This window comes from Amblyraja radiata, chromosome 3 (assembly GCF_010909765.2).
Source record: "Amblyraja radiata isolate CabotCenter1 chromosome 3, sAmbRad1.1.pri, whole genome shotgun sequence".
NCBI lineage: Eukaryota > Metazoa > Chordata > Chondrichthyes > Rajiformes > Rajidae > Amblyraja > Amblyraja radiata.
The window spans coordinates 20,412,973-20,434,680 of record NC_045958.1 but is presented as its reverse complement, the minus strand read 5'-3'; the positions used below and the strand labels follow the sequence as shown (position 1 = coordinate 20,434,680).

The 21,708-nt window shown below is 40.3% G+C and overlaps 1 long non-coding RNA gene across 4 annotated transcripts; it reads left to right on the top strand.

Annotated features, from left to right (window-relative positions):
* Positions 1–3,643: 3,643 nt before the first annotated feature.
* Positions 3,644–18,854, top strand: LOC116970840. Of its 4 annotated transcripts, none has more exons than XR_004411331.1 (4): positions 3,644–3,957; positions 4,356–4,426; positions 13,443–13,525; positions 18,657–18,854. It is a non-coding gene; the product is annotated as an uncharacterized LOC116970840 (long non-coding RNA). The 4 variants fall into 4 exon arrangements; XR_004411334.1 differs by having other exon boundaries at positions 3,660–3,957; positions 13,452–13,525; XR_004411333.1 differs by having other exon boundaries at positions 3,660–3,988.
* The last annotated feature ends 2,854 nt before the right edge of the window (positions 18,855–21,708 follow it).

Below are 21,708 nucleotides of genomic sequence, written 5' to 3'. Positions count from 1 at the left end.
TGTGTAGAGTGAGAATAACCAGGGGGACAAGACGCAGCCCTGAGGGGCTCCTGTGCTAAGGTGCAGGGGGTGAGATATTGTGTTATGTATCTTCACCCTCTGTTGTCTGTTCCAAAGGAAGCTGTAGATCCAGTGACAGATGCAGGGGTCGATGTTCATGTCCGTTAATTTATGGAAGAGTTTAACCGGGTTGATGGAGTTAAATGCCGAACTGAAGTCCATGAAAAGGATGCGGGCGTACGTGTTGGCGGTTTCCAGGTGTTGCAGAGTGTGATGAATGGCCAGATTGACTGTGTCTTCCACTGACCTATTGGCTCTGTATGCGAATTGGTGAGGGTCCAAATTGGAAGAAGTGCTGGTTTTGAGGTGAGCAAGAATAATGCGCTCGAATGACTTCATGGCCACAGATGTAAGGGCAATCGGTCTATAGTCATTGAGGCAGGATGATGTGTTGGACTTGGGCACAGGGATGATGGTGGATTGTTTGAAGCACTGGGGCACTGTACATTGGCAGAGGGATGAGTTGAAGATGCCGGTGAATACAGGGGCCAGTTCTGCTGCACAGTGATGAAGCACTGCTGGGCTGATGTTGTCTGGGCCTGCAGATTTATTTTTCTTCTGTCTCCTGAAGGTAGTCCTCACCTCGGCCTCCTGGACGTGGAATGGAGGTGGAGGAAGAGGAGAGGGGGACAATGGTGGAGGGACTGGAGACTGTTCAAACCTGCCATAGAAAGTGTTCAATCTGTCTGGGAGTTGGTGATCATTATCTGGGATGGGGGTGGATGTCTTTTTGTAGTTGGTCATTTCCTGGAGTTTTTTCCAGACAGTTCTAGTGTTGTTTGTTGATATTTCTTGTTCTAATTTGGTGGCATAATTGTGTTTGGCTTTCCTTATTGTGGACCTTAGTTTATATTTTGCAGCCATGTAGTCCTGCTTGTTTCCAGATTTATATGCAGCATTTTTATCAGTTCTTAATTGTTGAATTTCTTTTGTGAACCAGGGCTTATTGTTATATTGTTTAACAGTTTTTGAAGGGATACAGAGTTGCTCGCAGAATTGGACATATGACGTTACTGTGTCCGTGTAGTCGTGGAGGTCTCCAGCTGCGCGGAAAACTTCCCAATCAGTGCATGCGAAGCAGCCTTGCAGCTTTTCGATGGCGTCTGTAGACCATGACCTAACAGATTTGGGCGAAGTTTTTGAGGATTTTATTTTTTGCCTATACTTTGGGATAAGCAGCAGCATCGCGTGGTCTGACTTGCCCAACGGAGCTCCTACAAAGGCACGGTAAGCCTCCTTAAACGGAGTATAGCAGTGGTCGAGCGTGTTGCACCCTCTGCTGGGGCAGGTCACGTGCTGGTGGTAGTTTGGAAGCTCAGTGGACAGGTTGGTATGGTTGAAGTCGCCTAACACAATTATTGAGTGAATAATTCACAATTGAGTGAAATCCAGGTTAGCCGGGAAGTGGTGTTGGGTAAATTGAATGGATTAAAGGCCGATAAATCCCCAGGGCCAGATAGGCTGCATCCCTGAGTACTTAAGGAAGTAGCTCCAGAAATAGTGGATGCATTAGTAATAATCTTTCAAAACTCTTTAGATTCTGGAGTAGTTCCTGAGGATTGGCGGGTAGCAAACGTAACCCCACTTTTTAAGAAGGGAGAGAGAAAACGTGGAATTACAGACCAGTTAGTCTAACATCGGTAGTGGGGAAACTGCTAGAGTCAGTTATTAAAGATGGGATAGCAGCACATTTGGAAAGTGGTGAAATCATTGGACAAAGTCAGCATGGATTTACAAAAGGTAAATCATGTCTGACGAATCTTATAGAATTTTTCGAGGATGTAACTAGTAGCGTGGATAGGGGAGAACCAGTGGATGTGGTGTATCTGGACTTCCAGAAGGCTTTCGACAAGGTCCCACATAAGAGATTAGTATACAAACTTAAAGCACACGGCATTGGGGGTTCAGTATTGATGTGGATAGAGAACTGGCTGGCAAACAGGAAGCAAAGAGTAGGAGTAAACGGGTCCTTTTCACAATGGCAGGCAGTGACTAGTGGGGTACCGCAAGGCTCAGTGCTGGGACCCCAGCTATTTACAATATATATTAATGATCTGGATGAGGGAATTGAAGGCAATATCTCCAGGTTTGCGGATGACACTAAGCTGGGGGGCAGTGTTAGCTGTGAGGAGGATGCTAGGAGACTGCAAGGTGACTTGGATAGGCTGGGTGAGTGGGCAAATGTTTGGCAGATGCAGTATAATGTGGATAAATGTGAGATTATCCATTTTGGTGGCAAAAACAGGAAAGCAGACTATTATCTAAATGGTGGCCGACTAAGAAAAGGGGAGATGCAGCGAGACCTGGGTGTCATGGTACACCAGTCATTGAAGGTAGGCATGCAGGTGCAGCAGGCAGTGAAGAAAGCGAATGGTATGTTAGCTTTCATAGCAAAAGGATTTGAGTATAGGAGCCAGGGAGGTTCTACTGCAGTTGTACAGGGTCTTGGTGAGACCACACCTGGAGTATTGCGTACAGTTTTGGTCTCCAAATCTGAGGAAGGACATTATTGCCATAGAGGGAGTGCAGAGAAGGTTCACCAGACTGATTCCTGGGATGTCAGGACTGTCTTATGAAGAAAGACTGGATAGACTTGGTTTATACTCTCTAGAATTTAGGAGATTGAGAGGGGATCTTATAGAAACTTATAAAATTCTTAAGATGTTGGACAGGCTAGATGCAGGAAGATTGCTCCCGATGTTGGGGAAGTCCAGGACAAGGGGTCACAGCTTAAGGATAAGGGGGAAATCCTTTAAAACCGAGATGAGAAGAACTTTTTTCACACAGAGTGGTGAATCTCTGGAACTCTCTGCCACAGAGGGTAGTCGAGGCCAGTTCATTGGCTATATTTAAGAGGGAGTTAGATGTGGCCCTTGTGGCTAAGGGGATCAGAGGGTATGGAGAGAAGGCAGGCACGGGATACTGAGTTGGATGATCAGCCATGATCATATTGAATGGCGGTGCAGGCTCGAAGGGCCGAATGGCCTACTCCTGCACCTAATTTCTATGTTTCTATCCATATTTCTGGTCTCCCTCTCTCCCCTGAGTCTCAGTCTGGTGAAGGGTCTCGACACGAAACGTCATCCATTCATTCTCTCCAGAGATGCTGCCTGTCCCGCTGAGTTACTTCAGCATTTTGTGTCTGTCTTCGGTGCAAACCAGCATCTGCAGTTCCTTCCTGCACAATTTATTTTAAGACATCTCTTCATTTGCGAAAGATCGAGAATAATGTGTCCCATCGCGACAACAATTGCTGGAGACGTCCTGCATGTATGTCGATGTCTCAAATTGTGCCCCGGCACTTTATGTCAAAGATTATAGAGCAGAGTCTTTGCTTTATGTAACATGATGGGCTCCAGGAGCCATCTGGCTGGTGCCGGGCAATGAGCCCAGACAGGCAGCGCACCGCAACCTACCCTGCTGGATGGAACCTCGCGCCGCCCGATTGACAGCGCGCGCCGCGCCCTTCGAGGCTAGCAACATTCCAAAATAGAACCCAAGTGACGTCAGCGGGCCAATGGAAGGCGGGGATCGGCTGGGCCGGGGAGTCAAGTCAGGTTGCGCGGCGGCAATTGGCTACATTGGGCCAGACTGGGGGAGGGTTGGAGTCGGTTGTTAATGCAGAATAAGCAGTCTGGCTTTGCAGCAGCAGCATCACCACAACCGCCACCACCGGCTCCCTGGATTAAAGCCAGCAACGTACAGAATTAGCTCATTGTTCAATGCACTCCAACTACGGGCACTAGGGTAGACAGTAAACCTGATTTTTTTTTTTTTTGTAGCTTTTCAAAAAGCTGACTGTACTTCGTTTTGGAGTTCAGTGATTATTGTACATTTGAAAAAGGAAATGCTCCCTAGTAGGGAGCAGAATGCAAAGCTGCATGTAGATCGAAAGAGGTGCGGGCAGAGAGAGGGCTTTGTCTTGCAAGTATTGTATCGTGAAGCAATCTGTTCCGCAGTCGCGTCTTTAAAAATAATGATATTTAAAAATAACGATGTAGTTTTTGTTCGACCAGTACTGAATGGGTAGTGTGGGAGGCATTGTGCTATGTAATGCATACAAGCAGTCTTTTGTTCTTTCAGTCTTGCAGGCCGACTTTGAACGGAATATTACGATTTTCTTTTAGCCTCTGCACATTTAAAAAAAGTGTTTTATGACACTGAGCTAGTCTGAAATTCGTTTTTTTGGTATTGCAAATGTTAAAGTGCTGAGGTTGACGATGTGCTCGACAACGTCGATCCGTACGTTACACACAATTCTAACTAAAAAAAATGATTGTTTCTTTTTTCTATAGTTTTCTCCGCCTTGGGAACCGTGGAGATCTGTCTGTGGTCCCGCCTCTGCCAGAAAAGCATGCAGATAAAGGTAAGGTTTGACCGTTTCTGACAAAAAAAATGTGCAGTAGGTATGTGGTTAATAAATCACCAAAACGAGCAAAATGTTTAATTGCACAATGGTGGAAACAAATGCCCTTTCCTTGTTCACCTACGTGGAAAATGTATATGGTTAATCATGACATCAATAAGCAGATGTTTTATTTTAATTGTCCAACCTTCTTAAGAAAGTAAATGTGAACAAAGAGCTGAAGCAAAACCTAGTTTTAATTTCTCATAGAATTTCCTTTGAAAGTATACTTTGTTTTCAAGAGGGCAAACATTATTGCCACTTTCCAAACAAACAACTTCCATTGACTAATGTTTCAATATATTTAGTGTCTCCATATGATTAGTGAAGTAGCATAGTTCTCGAGTATGTGAATTCCTTATGTAGTATCTACAGTGAAAGCCTATGTGGAGCTAACTACTTGCATTTTTATGATTTTTTAATGTGCTGAAATATCCCATTATACTTAACAGGAGCTATATCAAATAGAGTTTGACTGAGTCAACACAGGAGATATCCAAATGGTTGGTCAAAGAGATAGGTTGTAATAAATGCCATGAAAGAGGCAGAGAGATTTAACAAGGGAATTCCAGAGCTTAGTGGTGGAGCAGTGGGGACACTCCAGGCGAGAATTTACTCTCATGAGTTAAATTACATAACATATACACAAGAAACTGGTCTGTTGTCCCAACTAATCTGTACTGGTGTTTTGTATTCCACAGGAAATCACCTTCTATTCTACTTGTATCTTCTGTTCGTAGCATGTATTTTCTAAATTTTCTGTGCTTTGCTTTTATTGCATTTGTACTTTAAAAAACATGTTTATTTCTTGATTACTTTTCCTATGATTTTTACTAATACGATTGCAATACAAGGTTCTTTAATCACCTATGAATAATCAGGGAATTATACAGTATTACATTTTTAAACTTTTGACTCCAATCTGAAGGAAATAAAATATTGAAATAATCTCATTGTAACTCTATAAATTTTCAGTGTCCTTTCACAAATTATGAATTCGACATGCAAATTATGAATTTGTCCACCAGTTACTTCACTAATGTTGCCAAAAAGCTAATGACAATTCCCAACAAAATCAAAAGTCATATGGTTTTGAAACTTGCACATTGGTTTGGAGTAAAAAATACTACAACCCCACCAGTTTAATATAGGAAACCTTTTGGAAAGTGACAAATCTTTCAAGAAATGTTTTAAAGGGGGGAAGAATAAGTAGAAAGTAAGAGATTTGGGGGAAACAAATGGAAATTAGGAGTCTTGATAACTGGAAAAACAGTGGCCACTATAATTTTTACTGGGAAAGGAAGATATGGGATGTTTTGACTTTTGAGACTAGATGGATTTGGGATCAGGAATATTATTTGTGCTAAAAGTGTTGGTGTGATGGAAGTTCATTTATAACCTGCTGATAGTCACGTGGTCAGCTTTCCAGGGGGTGGGTGGGATTGACTGCTTATTAAGAGCCATATTACGAGGAGTGTGGGACTTTTAACTTAATACACATGCATTACTGAAACTTGGCAGATAAACTAATATGGGAGTACAACTCTGGATAGGAGATGAAGAATTGCCAGACAAATCTGGCAATAAGTATTGCAGCTTTACAGCTGCTTTCTTGAGTTGCACTGAAAGGCATTTGTAATAATAATAATAAATTTTACTTTCGGGCGCCTTTCAAATCTCAAGGACACCTTGCAAAGATTAACAGAAGAGAAAAAAACATATAGTCGGAGAAAAATAAATAATAAGGACATCATCAATACACAAATTAAAGAAAGAAATCGCTCCAAAAACACTAAATCAAAAAAATCAAAAAACACAATGTGAAGAGAGAGCAGCGGCAGGCAGGTGGGTCTACTGTAGCTGGGACATGTTGGCCAGTGTGGGCAAGTTGGGCCGAAGGGCCTGTTTCCACGTGATATAACTCTATGACTTGGCCTTCATCTCGCTTAATTCAAGAGTGGTAGGTGATTTTGGCAAAGAGTGAGGCCTGATTATAGTTAGTGATTATTCCCATTCATGAACATGGCTAAATTAGAAGTGCAATTGATATGCTGTGGCCTGGATTTTCATGTGGACATGCGATTTTCTTCTTTCACCAACATCATTAAACCAATTAGTTTAGACCCTGGCTTAAAGTTACCAGTCCAGTGTTATAACCACTACACTACCATGTTTATTTGATTGCTCCTGTACCCTGCATTTATGAAACAAGGATACAAAGGACATTTATTATCACATACACCAAATTGGTGTAGTGAAATTTGACTTGCCATTGCAGCACACGAATAAAGATAAGACACAACATTAAAGAATTTAACAATAAACATTAAAACATCCCCCCACAATGGTTCCCACTGGTTGAATCAAGGTATTTGGAGATGAGTCCTGTGGGGCAGGAGCAGGCAAAAACAATGGGTCTGCCAGGGCAATCCTGTTTGTGGCGATAGAAGCGGTCAGTGCGGAGTTGGGGCACGATAAGTTTGGAACCCGTGGAGAGGAGATTGCCAGAGGTGATGAGATCAGAAGCAATGTGGGATGATGGCCTGAACTGTGGGAATCACGATGACTTGCTAGAATTTAGAAGATTGAGGGGGGATCTTATAGAAACTTACAAAATTCTTGAGGGATTGGACGGGCTAGATGCAGGAAGATTGTTCCTGATGTTGGGGAAGTCCAGAACAAGGGGTCACAGTTTAAGGATAAAGGGGAAATCATTTAGGACTGAGATGAGAAAAACATTTTTCACACAGAGAGTGGTGAATCTCTGGAATTCTTTGTCACAGAATGTAGTTGAGGCCAGTTCATTGGCTATATTTAAGAGGGAGTTAGCTGTGGCCCTTGTGGCTAAAGGGATCAGAGGGTATGGATAGAAGGCAGGTACAGGATACTGAGTTGGATGATCAGCCATGATCATATTGAATGGCGGTGCAGGCTCGAAGGGCCGAATGGCCTACTCCTGCACCTATTTTCTATGTTTCTATGTAGTGGTCAGAGCTGGTGCCTGGCCTTACCACGATAGTCAGCTTACCAGACTACAACTGCTCCTCCCTTGTCAGCGGGTTTGATAACAATGTTGGTATTGTTGCTGTGAGCAGAGGGATGTGCATTCATAGGGGGTGAGATTGGAGTGGGTAAGAGGAAAGGAAAATCAATGATTCAATAATACTTTACCAGGCAAGGCAGTTGATGTTGCACTGACAATTGCAAATAATGGCAAGTTTTCCTTCGACCAGCTTGCAGTTTAAAGGCAATGATGTCTAGCCGTGGGGATCTGCTCCATTAAGGCGTTATACAAGGGGCCAACGTCCGTTTGGGGGAAAAAAAGGAGCTGCAAGATCATCGGTTTCACCAGAAAAATGAATCAACTGTCTGATGCTGTTTGGGTTCAAAGGGCCAACTGGTCCCTGATGTAATGGTGCAATGTGACTTGAACATAAAACCAAAGTGCTGGAGGAACCCGTGTTCAAAAAGGAACTGCAGATGCTGGAATATCGAAGGTACACAAAATTGCTGGAAAAACTAGCACCCGCTGAGTTTCTCCAGCAATTTTGTGTACCTGCTGGAGGAACTCAATGGGTCAGGCAGCATTTGCAGAGGAAATGGACAAATTTCTCCTCAGGACCTTCTTCAGTTCTTGTTCTCTCTCACTCGTTCTCAGGCACACATCCATGCTTATCTCTGTTCTTCCCATTTTTGTTCCTTTACGCATACCGCCCCTGTAGACCCTCATCGCCCATTTTTGTCCCACTTCCCTTCCTGGTTGCCCACACCCTTCACACAGTGAATCCCCTCCCCTATCCCATTCCATCTTCCCTTCATTTCTCCCTTAATGGTTTCCATTATCATCATACGGACTTGTCAGATTCCAGCAGTGGTAGCTTTTGTGTCCTCAATCATCACCCTCCAAGCAGCTGTCTCCACATTTTCCTTCCCCATCCCCCATCTGGTTTCATTTTCATCTTTTTTTTCTCTCCTTGTCTGCTTATACCTATCACCCACCTCCCTTTATCTCCCCACTCTCAATTACCCTTCTTCCATTCACCTACAGCCATCTGTCTCACCCTTTCTTCTATACTCTTTATACTAGATATCTTCCCTCTGCACTCTTAGTCCTGATGCAGGGCCTCAACCTGAAATATGGGCAATCCTTCCAACTCTCACCCCTATGTTGCTCGATCTGCTGAGTTCCTCCAACTGTTTGTTTTTGCTCCAGATTCCAGGATCTGCAGTTTCCTTGTCTCCCTTGAAAGACATGCCTCTTATGATCAGATGCATTGAAAATAAAGCTGACTGAATCTAATGGTGCTTCATTAATAAAACAATAATTGATATAAATTCAAGAAATGCTTCTTGATTTCTCACCTTAAAAATATGAAAGGCACTATAAATACTGGAACTGCAAAGAAAATCATTGCATTAAATTGGAGGATTATCCCTTAATCATGAAACATACTCGCATTTATTTATTTTTTGAAATGCGAGTAGCCTATTTCTAATCTAAACCAAGATTTTTATTTTATTTCTAAATTGAAAGCAATGTTCACAATTTTTGCACCAGACCAGATTGAAGAGCTGCATATAAATATTCTCTTCCACCCTGCAACCTGAAACCATTACACAGGATGCTTTATATTGGTAGGAATCACGTCCGTTCTTGTTCATGTCCTTGTTTGCCCTCAGAAGCTGACACGCTATCCTGTGATCGGAGTGCTTTGGAAAAAAAACATTTTCTGGCCGTCATTAGGAATGAGGGTGTTCCAAATAAAATACAGTGCAATTTCTTACACAATATTATGAAAATTTGCACGGATTTTTAAAATCCTTTTATAGGTTTAGATTATCTATATAAATGGAAATACTGTTGGATTCACCAAGGAGAAGGATATTGAATCATGTGAGGTAAGGGAAACTAGTAGAGTAGCTATGGATACTATGAGTTTCAAAGTAAAAGAAGTACTGACACTTTTGAAAAATATAAAAGTGGATAGGTCTCCAGGTCCTGACAGGATATTCCCTGGACATTGAGGGAAGTTAGTGTAGAAATAGCCGGGGCTATGACAGAAATATTTCAAATGTCATTAGAAACGGGAATAGTCCCCGAGGATTGGCGTACTGCGCATGTTGTTCCATTGTTTAAAAAGGGTTCTAAGAGTAAACCTAGCAATTATAGACCTGTTAGTTTGACTTCAGTGGTGGGCAAATTAATGGAAAAGATACTTAGAGATAATATATATAAGCATCTGGATAAACAGGGTCTGATTAGGAACAGTCAACATGGATTTGTGCCTGGAAGGTCATGTTTGACTAATCTTCTTGAGTTTTTTGAAGAGGTTACTAGGGAAATTGACGAGGGTAAAGCAGTGGATGTTGTCTATATGGACTTTAGTAAGGCCTTTGACAAGGTTCTTCATGGAAGGTTGGTTAAGAAGGTTCAACTGTTGGGTATAAATGCAGGAGTAGCAAGATGGATTCAACGTGGCTGAATGGGAGACGCCAGAGGGTAATGGTGGATGGCTGTTTGTCGGGTTGGAGGCAGGTGACTAGTGGGGTGCCTCAGGGATCTGTGTTGGGTCCTTTGTTGTTTGTCATGTACATCAATGATCTGGATGAAGGTGTGGTAAATTGGATTAGTAAGTATGCAGATGATACCAAGATAGTTGTGGATAATGAAGAGGATTTCCAAAGTCTACAGAGTGATTTAGGCCATTTGGAAGAATGGGCTGAAAGATGGCAGATGGAGTTTAATGCTGATAAGTGTGAGGTGCTACACCTTGGCAGGACAAATCAAAATAGGACGTACATGGTAAATGGTAGGGAATTGAAGAATGCAGTTGAACAGAGGGATCTGGGAATAACCGTGCATAGTTCCTTGAAGGCGGAATCTGATATAGATAGGGTGGTAAAGAAAGCTTTTGGTATGCTAGCCTTTATAAATCAGAGCATTGAGTATAGAAGCTGGGATGTAATGTTAAAATTGTACAAGGCATTGGTGAGACCAAATCTGGAGTATGGTGTACAATTTTGGTCGCCCAATTATAGGAAGGATGTCAACAAAATAGAGAGAGTACAGAGGAGATTTACTAGAATGTTGCCTGGGTTTCAACAACTAAGTTACAGAGAAAGGTTGAATAAGTTAGGTCTTCATTCTCTGGAGCGCAGAAGGTTAAGGGGGGGACTTGATAGAGGTCTTTAAAATGATGAGAGGGATAGACAGAGTTGATGTGGACAAGCTTTTCCCTTTGAGAATAGGGAAGATTCAAACAAGAGGACATGACTTGAGAATTAAGGGACAGAAGTTTAGGGGTGACATGAGGGGGAACTTCTTTACTCAGAGAGTGGTAGCGGTGTGGAATGAGCTTCCAGTGGAAGTGGTGGAGGCAGGTTCGTTGGTATTTAAAAATAAATTGGATAGGCATATGGATGAGAAGGGAATGGAGGGTTATGGTATGAGTGCAGGCAGGTGGGACTAAGGGGAAATAATTGTTCGGCACGGACTTGTAGGGCCGAGATGGCCTGTTTCCGTGCTGTAATTGTTATATGGTTATATGGATTTTGGTGAGATGTGAGAATCCTATTTTTACTGCACATCAAGATTTTTGCTTTTTAACAAACAACGAAAGGCACAGTAAACAATCATTTAAATATTCTTTAAAGCCAAGCTGCTAAATAGCACACTCTGAATAATATAAAATGGTGTCAAAACTTGGCCTCACCTGAAAATTTGCACCTTGTTGGCCCACCATGCACAACCCCCCACCCCATAAATCTTCGTTTGTGGGTCAGTCACTATGAAATGTAGTAGTTTGAGAGGTGCCATATGCCTTTAAAGCATACCATTTAAAATCTTCATGTTCAAATCTTATTTGCACTTAGCCCTGCAACAACCTCCAGACTTACACCTTTTTCATTATTCTATTAATCCAAATGTGGTCACACCAATGCTCTTTGTATCTGAAGCAGTAGGTCCCTTCTTTGGAATTCCTTTCCCCTTTTCATCCAACTGGAATCGGTGCATATGTGTAATGGTGTCCCTTCAGAATATCTGTAGATTCACCTCCATTTCTGCCCAGACCTTCCTTAACTACTGCACTTGATACACTCCACAATATAGGACAAGCCTCTACATGTAAACTGTGGTACCTCCCCACCATCTCTCAAATTACTCCTTTGACTGTTACACTGTTTGTCTGCTGGTCACTCCTGGATGAAGTACATAATTTCTTATGGTTAAACATAGATAAGGCAAAAGCCATTGTTTCATCCTTAATTACACATTATTCTCTGTTCCCTCACCAACGTCCACCATCTCTGGCTGATCTGTACTCTACAAATCTGGCACAGTATTTGTCCTTAGGTTAATTTTCTGTATCTGTGACTGTATTTGTCATTGACATAAAGAGCAAGGATGGTTTTTCAAGAGGATAGTTAGAAATGGAAAAGCGCTGGATACATGATTTCAACAACCAACTATTTTTATACGAGTATGCTCTGTGGAGAGATATAATCACCTCTTTAACTTCAATGTATTGATTGGTACCTCAATTTCAAATTAAGTTAGTTCACAGTATTATAGCCAGTGATGTTATATCAACCAAGGTTCAACTGTTCTAACATTCACTTGCAGCTGCAGTCTTTACTATGCTCTCCCTATACTTCATTCGGCAAAATACTCTTAATTATTTTTACTTTCTCAGGCCTAGAGATAACTGGCTGGACTGCTACAGCAATATTCCGGAATGAACTTTGCTGACACATGATGTTTTTTTCTTGTTAAGAATAACCGACATTGATTGCTTAATTATCTATGCAGATGTAGATAAGGCAGCTTGATGGCTAATTTAAACAGTAAAGTTGGCTGTTTTTAATTCATTCACAGGGTGTGGTTGTTGAAGGCTGTGCCAACATTTATTTTGTATCCTTAATTGACCCTGAATAGGAAGCTTGCCATTTCGAAGGCCAGTTTAGAGTAAACCACGTGGATGTTGTCTTTATCCTAGCTGGATGAGTTCAGCTGAATTCCTGCCCTGATGGATACTAGTAAACAGATAGGATTTAACAACAAATTGCAAGTTTCATGATCACCACTATAGGATCCTTTATTTCGACTGGAATTTAAAATCCGACTACTGTGGCGAGATTCAAACTGGGGTCTAGATATTGTGCACTATGCATATTCTGCGTGTGTAGCATATTTTCCATATGCTAACTTGGCACTACTCCACTGAGCTGGACAATTGATCTTATCACTGTTTGCATCTGTAACAAATATTTTATGGAACTCCCTTTATAACAAGTGCAGGAGCCTCCTTGCTTTTTTAGCTAAATGAGCGTCAAAGGGTATTTCCTAATGGCATTTTATTTGGCATTAATATATTTTGGAACTAAAGTTGTTCCATTTGTTAATTTTTAACCACACATCGTGAGACGACCTAATATAAACAAAGTACCATGATAGTGCATTACCGAGTTAATCCGAGGTGAAGTATTTCCTCAAACATAAAAATATCTTAAGGTATTGCATTAGGCGTAACAAGGCGAACGTAAGATTTTTTGATTAATATTTGCTCCAATATCTGATCAGAACTCTTGAAAAACAGATTAGTAACTGCATAGATTTGTTAGAAATACTGTGACGGTGTCATAAGACATAATACAGACGGAAGTGTACAGTGTTTATTGGAATTCTTTACTTGAAACAAGGATTTGCTTCTTCTCCAAACAATGAGTATTTCAATTTGCTTATAATTACTTTTTCAATCATCTTATGTTTTTAACATTGTTATTTCATGTTATTCTATTCCTACATCTGAATGCTTGAACCAAATAATATCTCAATGTGAATTAAACGTTTGTAAGATCTGTGTGCTGTAGCAGTTGCTAAAATTTGCATAGTATAAATTGCATCCATGTGTTTTATCTGCTCTTTTCAGTTGTGTAAAATGTCAGTTTGCCTTTTACTATTATTTTTTTTGCTCAGGCTTGGCAGAGTTTTGACAGGGTGTCGGCCATCTCATCTGGAGACTGCTGAAGAGCAGATACAAGGATGGAAGTGTTCTTTCGGTAAGAAATTTAAGTGTGAACATTGAAACTATTGCAGGTAGTATTTATTGAATGCACCACTGGTCATCTCATTATTGTTAATAATCAGATTAATTGTATTAAACTAATTCATTTGGCAAAAAAATTATGACTTGTTGACATTTCGGTTAATTAATTTAAATTAGTTGTAATTAAATTCAATTATATGAACGAAGTAATTGAATATATTAGATGGCAGCACGGTGCGTTATTGTACAGTTGCATGTATTTCTTGCCTGGTAGGTTAACAGTTCTGTTTATTTACTGGGTTTTAATTTAGATTTTTGGTGATGTATAAAACAGTAGTTCAAATCTGTCACTAGTCAAGCACCTCTTATTTTCACTTACATTTAGAAACATAGAAAATAGATGCAGGAGTAGGCCATTCAATATGATCATGGCTGATCATCCAAATCAATATCCCATACCTGCCTTCTCTCCATACACGCTGATCCCTTTAGCCACAAGGGCCACATCTAACTCCCTCTTAAATATAGCCAATTAACTGGCCTCAACTACCTTCTGTGGCAGAGAATTCCACAGATTCACCACTCTCTGTGTAAAAAATTATTTTCTCATCTCTCCTAAAAGACTTCCCTCTCTTCACACTGTTTTTGGATTGAATTCTGTTTTTAATTTGTGTCTCTGTGATGTCTTTATTACTTGTTATATTCCGATTATATGTTATTCCGATTACTATGTAAGGTGTCCTTGAGATGTCTGAAAGGCGCCCATTAAATACAATTTATTATTATTATTATTATTATTATTATTCTTATCCTTAAACTGTGACCCCTTGTTCTGGACTTCCCCAACATCAGGAATAATCTTCCTGCATCTAGCCTGTCCAACCCCATAAGAATTTTGTACGTTTCTATAAGATCCCCCCTCAATCTTCTAAATTCTAGCACGTACAAGCCGAATTATGGCTAAGCGTTATAATCAACATCTTAAAATATGAAATAGTATTTATCATATGCTATTTTAATTGACCAAAGGGGAACTCGATTATCAAATTTCTCTAAATGAAAAACCAAGTTATTTTGAGCTTGCGTGACGTTTCACAGATATCCTTGCGCTTCTTGTGCGTGCACTTCAGTGGATCATAAGCATCATTTCAATGTCCTTATGGAATAATACTTCTATTTTCTGGAACTGCATACAATACTCCAAATGTGGACTAACCAAATTCCTTTAAAGCTGCATTATGACTTCTTGGCTCTTCTACACACTGCCCGACCTATGAAAGCAAGCAGACCACATGCCCTCTTTATTACCCTAAAGTTGCCACTTTCAGGGACTTACGGAATTGAAACGTACCTGATAATGAAAGGTTTGGATAGAGTGGACGTGGATGGATGCATCTAACAAAGGGAGAGTCTAAAGCCTAACGGCACAGCCTCAGAATAGAAGAATGTTCCTTCAGAATGGAGATGAGGATGAATTGCTTTAGCTAGAGGTGATGCATCTGTGGCATTCATTGCCATAGAAGGCTGTGCAGGCCAAGACATTGGGTATTTTTAAAGCGAAGGTTGATAAGTTCTTGATTAGTAAGGGGGTGGTCAAAGGTTATGGGAAGACAGCTGGAGAATGGGGTTGAAAGGGAAAGGTAGATCACCCACGATTGAATGGTGGAGTAGACTCGATGGGCCTAATTGTCTAATTCGGTTCCTATGTCTTTTGGACCCCTCTATACATCAATGCTGTTAAGTGCCACGCCATTAATTATATATATTTCCCCTTGCATTTGACCTCCCAAAGTACAATACCTCACACTTGCTTGGGTTGAACTTCATCTGCCTTTTTCTCCACCCATTTCTGTAGCTGATCTTCATCCCGCTGTATACTTTGACATCCTTTCAGTCCAAGACACCAGCAATCTTGCATCTGCATCTGCAAACTTACTAACCAAAGTCAATGTTTTCCTCCAAATCATATATATATCATCAACAACAACAGAGGTCCCAGCACAGATACCTGCAGAACTCCACTGGTATCAAACCCCCATCCTAAATACTGTGCTTCAATTGAGCAGATAAATACCCTGTATGTTCATTGCCAGTGGCTTTATTTTTTTTTTTTAAATGATTGCATAAAAATTGTAATTACATGAAGGGTAAACATTACTGCCAAACCAAAGGGAACATATTATGTAGGTTATCAAAAAATAATGACATAATTAGCATAATGTGTAACCTTTTATGTGACAGAACCTTGTTTTGTTTAGGGGAGAATTTTGTTTGTGTATGTGTATTAATGATTTTTAATTAGCATAAAGTTCACCAAAAAAATATTATTTTTACAAATAGATTTTGTATGATATTACACACTTTTTGTCATCATGTGCCATGATGCTAAGGTACAATTTATTCATTAAAAATCTGACACTCTGTAATGTGTTAAATATTTGCTATTGAGGACAAAGCTTCTTTAGGTATAATTTCTTAAACAAATTGATTTTTGTTTTTCTGGCATTGAGTCACTGTACTATACCATATAACCATATAACAATTACAGCACGGAAACAGGCCATCTCGGCCCTACAAGTCCGTGCCGAACAATTATTTTCCCTTAGTCCCACCTGCCTGCACTCATACCATAACCCTCCATTCCCTTCTCATCCATATGCCTATCCAATTTATTTTTAAATGATACCATCGAACCTGCCTCCACCACTTCCACTGGAAGCTCATTCCACACCGCTACCACTCTCTGAGTAAAGAAGTCCCCCCTCATGTTACCCCTAAACTTCTGTCCCTTAATTCTGAAGTCATGCCCTCTTGTTTGAATCTTCCCTATTCTCAAAGGGTAAAGCTTGTCCACATCAACTCTGTCTATCCCTCTCATCATTTTAAAGACCTCTATCAAGTCCCCCCTTAACCTTCTGCGCTCCAGAGAATAAAGACCTAACTTATTCAACCTTTCTCTGTAACTTAGTTGTGAAACCCAGGCAACATTCTAGTAAATCTCCTCTACTCTCTCTATTTTGTTGACATCCTTCCTATAATTGGGCGACCAAAATTGTACACCATACACCAGATTTGGTCTCACCAATGCCTTGTACAATTTTAACATTACATCCCAGCTTCTATACTCAATGCTCTGATTTATAAAGGCTAGCATACCAAAAGCTTTCTTTACCACCCTGGCTATATGAGATTCCACCTTCAAGGAACTATGCACGGTATTTCCCAGATCCCTCTGTTCAACTGCATTCTTCAATTCCCTACCATTTACCATGTACGTCCTATTTTGATTTGTCCTGCCAAGGTGTAGCACCTCACATTTATCAGCATTAAACTCCATCTGCCATCTTTCAGCCCATTCTTCCAAATGGCCTAAATCACTCTGTAGACTTTGGAAATCTTCTTCATTATCTACAACACCCCCTATCTTGGTATCATCTGCATACTTACTAATCCAATTTACCACACCTTCATCCAGATCATATACAAGCTATGGTTTCTTTCCATTTGATGAATTCATTATCCAGTGCACCATATGAGGATTTACGTCCTTTTTTGTGGGATCTGTTCAAGAAAAAAATGTTTTTGCAGCTGGAAGGAACTGCACAATTCCCCTTGGATGTTAGCCAGGACTTTAGCCTGCCTCTCATAACATCATTTGATTATTCAGTTGTAAGTTAGCTACAAAACTAAAACTCCTTTTCCCTAGATTATTATTAAATTACGTACATTTTCACTGCCCTCTTCGTACTTTTCATGCAGATTTTGCCAGAAGATGATCAGTGGATAGTTTTTGCCAGGGAATAGAATCCCATTAAGATTTCAATTGCATTTTTAGAAAAGCGCGAAATATTTGGAAAGCATTCCCGGAAATAGTTTCCCATTTTGTATACAGCTTTTTCCATACCCTCCAACAAATTTCCCTGTTTCACAACAGTGCCAAAGAGTGAAGCCCAGGTTTTCCATTTATGGCCCAGTAATGATTTTGCCTTGCTTCTGAAAATTCTTTGATAAAGTGATAACCAAAGGTGCAAGAAAGGCAGTAAATATATTTAGAAATGTTAACTGTTTGAAACAACATGAAGTTTCAGAATTTCCCATGATCAAGAAATTACAAGTTGAGGTTTTTTATTAACGTGGAGTTCCTTCACATTGATTGTTTAAGAAGGAACTGCAGATGCTGGAAAATCGAAGGTACACAAAAATGCTGGAGAAACTCAGTGGGTGCAGCAGTATCTATGGAGCGAAGGAAATAGGCAACGTTTCGGGCCGAAACCCTTCTTCTCCCCGCCCCCCCCACCCCCACTCCCCATCAGTCTGAAGAAGGGTTTCGGCCCGAAACGTTGCCTATTTCCTTCGCTCCATAGATGCTGCTGCACCCGCTGAGTTTCTCCAGCATTTTTGTGTATCTTCCTTCACATTGATGTCCCACCAGTGTAAGTACAAATGAGAAATATTCACTCAAGACCTCGTCCATCTCGTGCGCCACCATACATAAATGAATTGTTGATCACTAAAGTTCCTATTCTCTCCCTAGTTACTCTTTTACCCTTAATTTACTAGTAAAATCTCTTTGGATTTCCCCATACCTTACCTATCATGGCTTTCTTGTGTCCTCTTTTTGCCCTCTTGATGTTCCTCTTTTGTGCTCCTTTGTCCTCTATACTCAATGGATTCAGTTGCTGCCAACTATCCCTGCACAGCACAGAGCAGGTGATTTCATCACCAACATTTCAAGAGCTGAAACACACAGAATGTATCACACAACATCAAATGTTGTGTGAATGAATCTCTTCTCAACAACTGTTTGGGAATATTCATTATGAAAAGATGGTCAATGATGGAATAGGCAGGAGGGTTTGAATAGGTTAGTGCTTTAAAAAAACCAAAACGATTTATTGTGTTATTGTGGCAGGTGAAAACAGATGTTTCAGTTGTTGAGGTATCCAAATAAAGGGTTCTCAGAGATAAGAATACATGTATTGGATGGTTTCATTTTCAATGTTGCAATCACAATGAAAGTAAAGGTTTATCTTTAATTAATGCGGTAATTTGCTTTCTTTCCCAATTTTGTTTTGTGTTACAATATAAAAAACCTGCTTAAGGAATTATGCTCTATATTATGTAATGTTACATTTTTATTAAAGGGAATACTTCCGACCATCCACCAGGAAAAAAGATGGCTTCAAGTTGAGGAACAGTAAAACTGAAGTCTTGCTCATGACTCCTTCAATGGATGCAGATTTATATTTTGCTGAAAGAAGATGGAGTCCCTCATCTTTCAATCATTTTTCTTCCATGGGTTTTGAGGTGGCACGCTTACAAATATGGTTTTGTTCATTTTTTAAATTTTTTTAATAAAAACTAATTGAGGGGTCTCTGAACCTGGCTAATTTTAAATCATGGATAATAATACAACAAACAATAGTTTTACCAAACTGGAAACACTAAACTGTACAAACTGAACAACCATGCTTGCAACCAATACAGGTGGGACTTCTGGCCTTGTCGTACCATGCAACATATTGTCTTCCATTACTACATTAGAAGTGCATAACCAGAGTTAACTTTTACATGTCACTTTCTCATCATTAAACAATAGCATACAAAGGCTGAGAGCCCCCTACATATTATTTCAATACATTAAGCTTGTTAGTTCATAATGTATGTAGTTCAAGCCAATCGGTGGGCGGCGCGACTCTCGTCAGCAGCGGCCTCTGCAGTCCGTCTGCGTTTTTATTATTTTATGTCTATGTTTTTATGTAGTTTTTGTTATTTTTTGTTGGGGTATGTGTGTGGGGGGGAGGGGGTAACTTTTAAATCTCTCCCTGCACGGGAGACCCGACCTTTTCTTTGTCGGGTCTCCGTTGTCGTTGGAGCTGCAACGAGGAGCGGCCTCCAACGGGAAGACCGGGGGCTGTGGTGCCGACTACTCACCTCACCGTCGCGGAGCTGGCCGAGTCCAGAGCGGGTGGAGCGGTGGTGGACGCTGCTGCGACCCGACCCCCGGAGATTCGGTGGCTGCAACTGCGGGTTTGGCGGACAGTGACACCGGGAGCCCGCGGGTCCCTGGAGGGAGACCGCTTTTCGGGGCTTCCGCAACGGCGACTTCTCCCGCCCGAGTTGCGGGGTTGAAGAGCTCCTGGAGCGGGGCCTTACACCATCACCCCGCGCGGCTTGGAATGGCCGCGGGATTGCGAGCGCGCGCCGGGGGCTCTAACACCAAGACCCGGTGCGTGACCTTGCATCACCCGGCGTGGCTTTAATGGCCACGGGACAATTCGCCATCGCCCGCCGGGGGCTTTGACTTTGACTCTGACATCGGGGGGGGGGAGAGTGCAGTGGAGAGATAAGTTTTTTTGGCCTTCCATCACAGCAATGTGATGGATGTTTATGTAAATTATGTTGTGTCTTGGGTCTATTTGTTTGTAATGTATGGCTGCAGAAACGACATTTCGTTTGGACCTCAAGGGGTCCAAATGACAATAAATTGAATTGTATTGTATTGTATTGTATGTCCAAAATCTTAAATTGCCTATGTAACTTCATATTTTAGCTCTGTAAATTTTATGTATAGAAATACTGTAATAGTATGTAATGCATTGTTTCCTAGTGGTAACTGATAGTGGTGCTGCTACGGGATATGAGACACTGATGAATGGTGCTATTTTGGATTTTAAAACATGCTCCTTGGCAAGGTAGCTCTGATGGATTTTTGTTTTTTAACCGTTCTGAGAGCATATTGATGCTTTTCTGATTGCTTTCAATTTTTTGGACTCGAGTGACTGGTGGCTTTAATTTTGGATTTATTAGGCTAGGAGCAGTACCTATTGACTGAAGAGTTGAATTGCAGCAAAATGGATGCATGACAGTGCCTGAGAGAAAAAGGGGACAATTACAGCATTGCAATCTTGTCTTTTTTTAATTGCTTTCTCCCTCTAAGCACTTTAATAGTTCTAAGAAATCTTTAAAAAGCATTTCTTTTAAATACTCAGCTGTAGGTTGAGATAGTCATTTGTTGTTTTAATGATGTCCTTAGTATGCAAAGTCTATAAACATGACTATAATATGAGCAGCAGTATTCTGCACATTTCAGACATATCAAAATAATTTAACTAGAAATAATTAAATGTTTGGAACAGAAAACTGGGACATATCCATAGAATAGAATACACTCCTATGACAAAGTACAGTATGTGCTTTTGGAAGACTCTTTATTTGACAGAAAATGGATCGTGGAATATATTGCCAAAGATGGGAGACACAGAACCCTAATCTCTTTATTTTGGGAGGCTGTTTCCCTCTTGGCACAATTCAATAAATTGGAGATAGGATTTTTAAAATTATCACTAAGTACCAAGTCAAACTTAGTCTATAAGTAAACCTGATGATAACTTTTGATACTCTTTAAGCTTTTACAGTTAAACAATTATAGATGCAAACGGCATGTAAAAATGAATTTAATGGAAACCTTTTGACGGTATCAGTTATGACATTGATCAATCTACAGAGATACCCAATCGATTGGATTTAACAATTGACTGTGAAGCTGATCAAGTCTAATTGGCTGCCTATCTAATTGTGGATTAAATGTTAGTGTTCTTTTGCAAATTTTATTTTTCCAAAGAAGCTCGTCTTCATTTTTGATAAAGAACAAAAATAACACAAAATACTCATTGTGAGCAAGGGGACAAAGTAGAATGAAAAGGATGCTTGCTGTTTTGTGTTTGCTCCCTTTCAAACTAAACCATATAGTACCACCAAATATGAGATGCTGCTGTGTTAGATATGGTCTGAAAGCCCACCTTAAGAAATATATTAATGTCTCTTTAGCTGTTCCTTCCATTCAAGCTTTCCTGCTTGTTCTGAAATATTCCAGTTTCTGACTGTTAAATGCTGATGCATGTAATCATTATTTACTGTGTTTAAACATTACGGTTGAAGCTGTAACTAACAAAGTAGGCCATTAGTAGCATTTAGCATATGTACAAAGGTTATACTTTATGATAATGAAATGATATGACATGTTTTAATGAAAATGTGATCTTCAATTGTTTTACTGTTATATGACATATACCCAGTATATCACTATTTTGTGTTTTAGTAGAATTCAATAAATATTAATCGCAATTAAGTTTACTGTACAAAGTGCATTTATTTATTTTACAGTTACAAATGTTCCTTTTATATATCAGATAA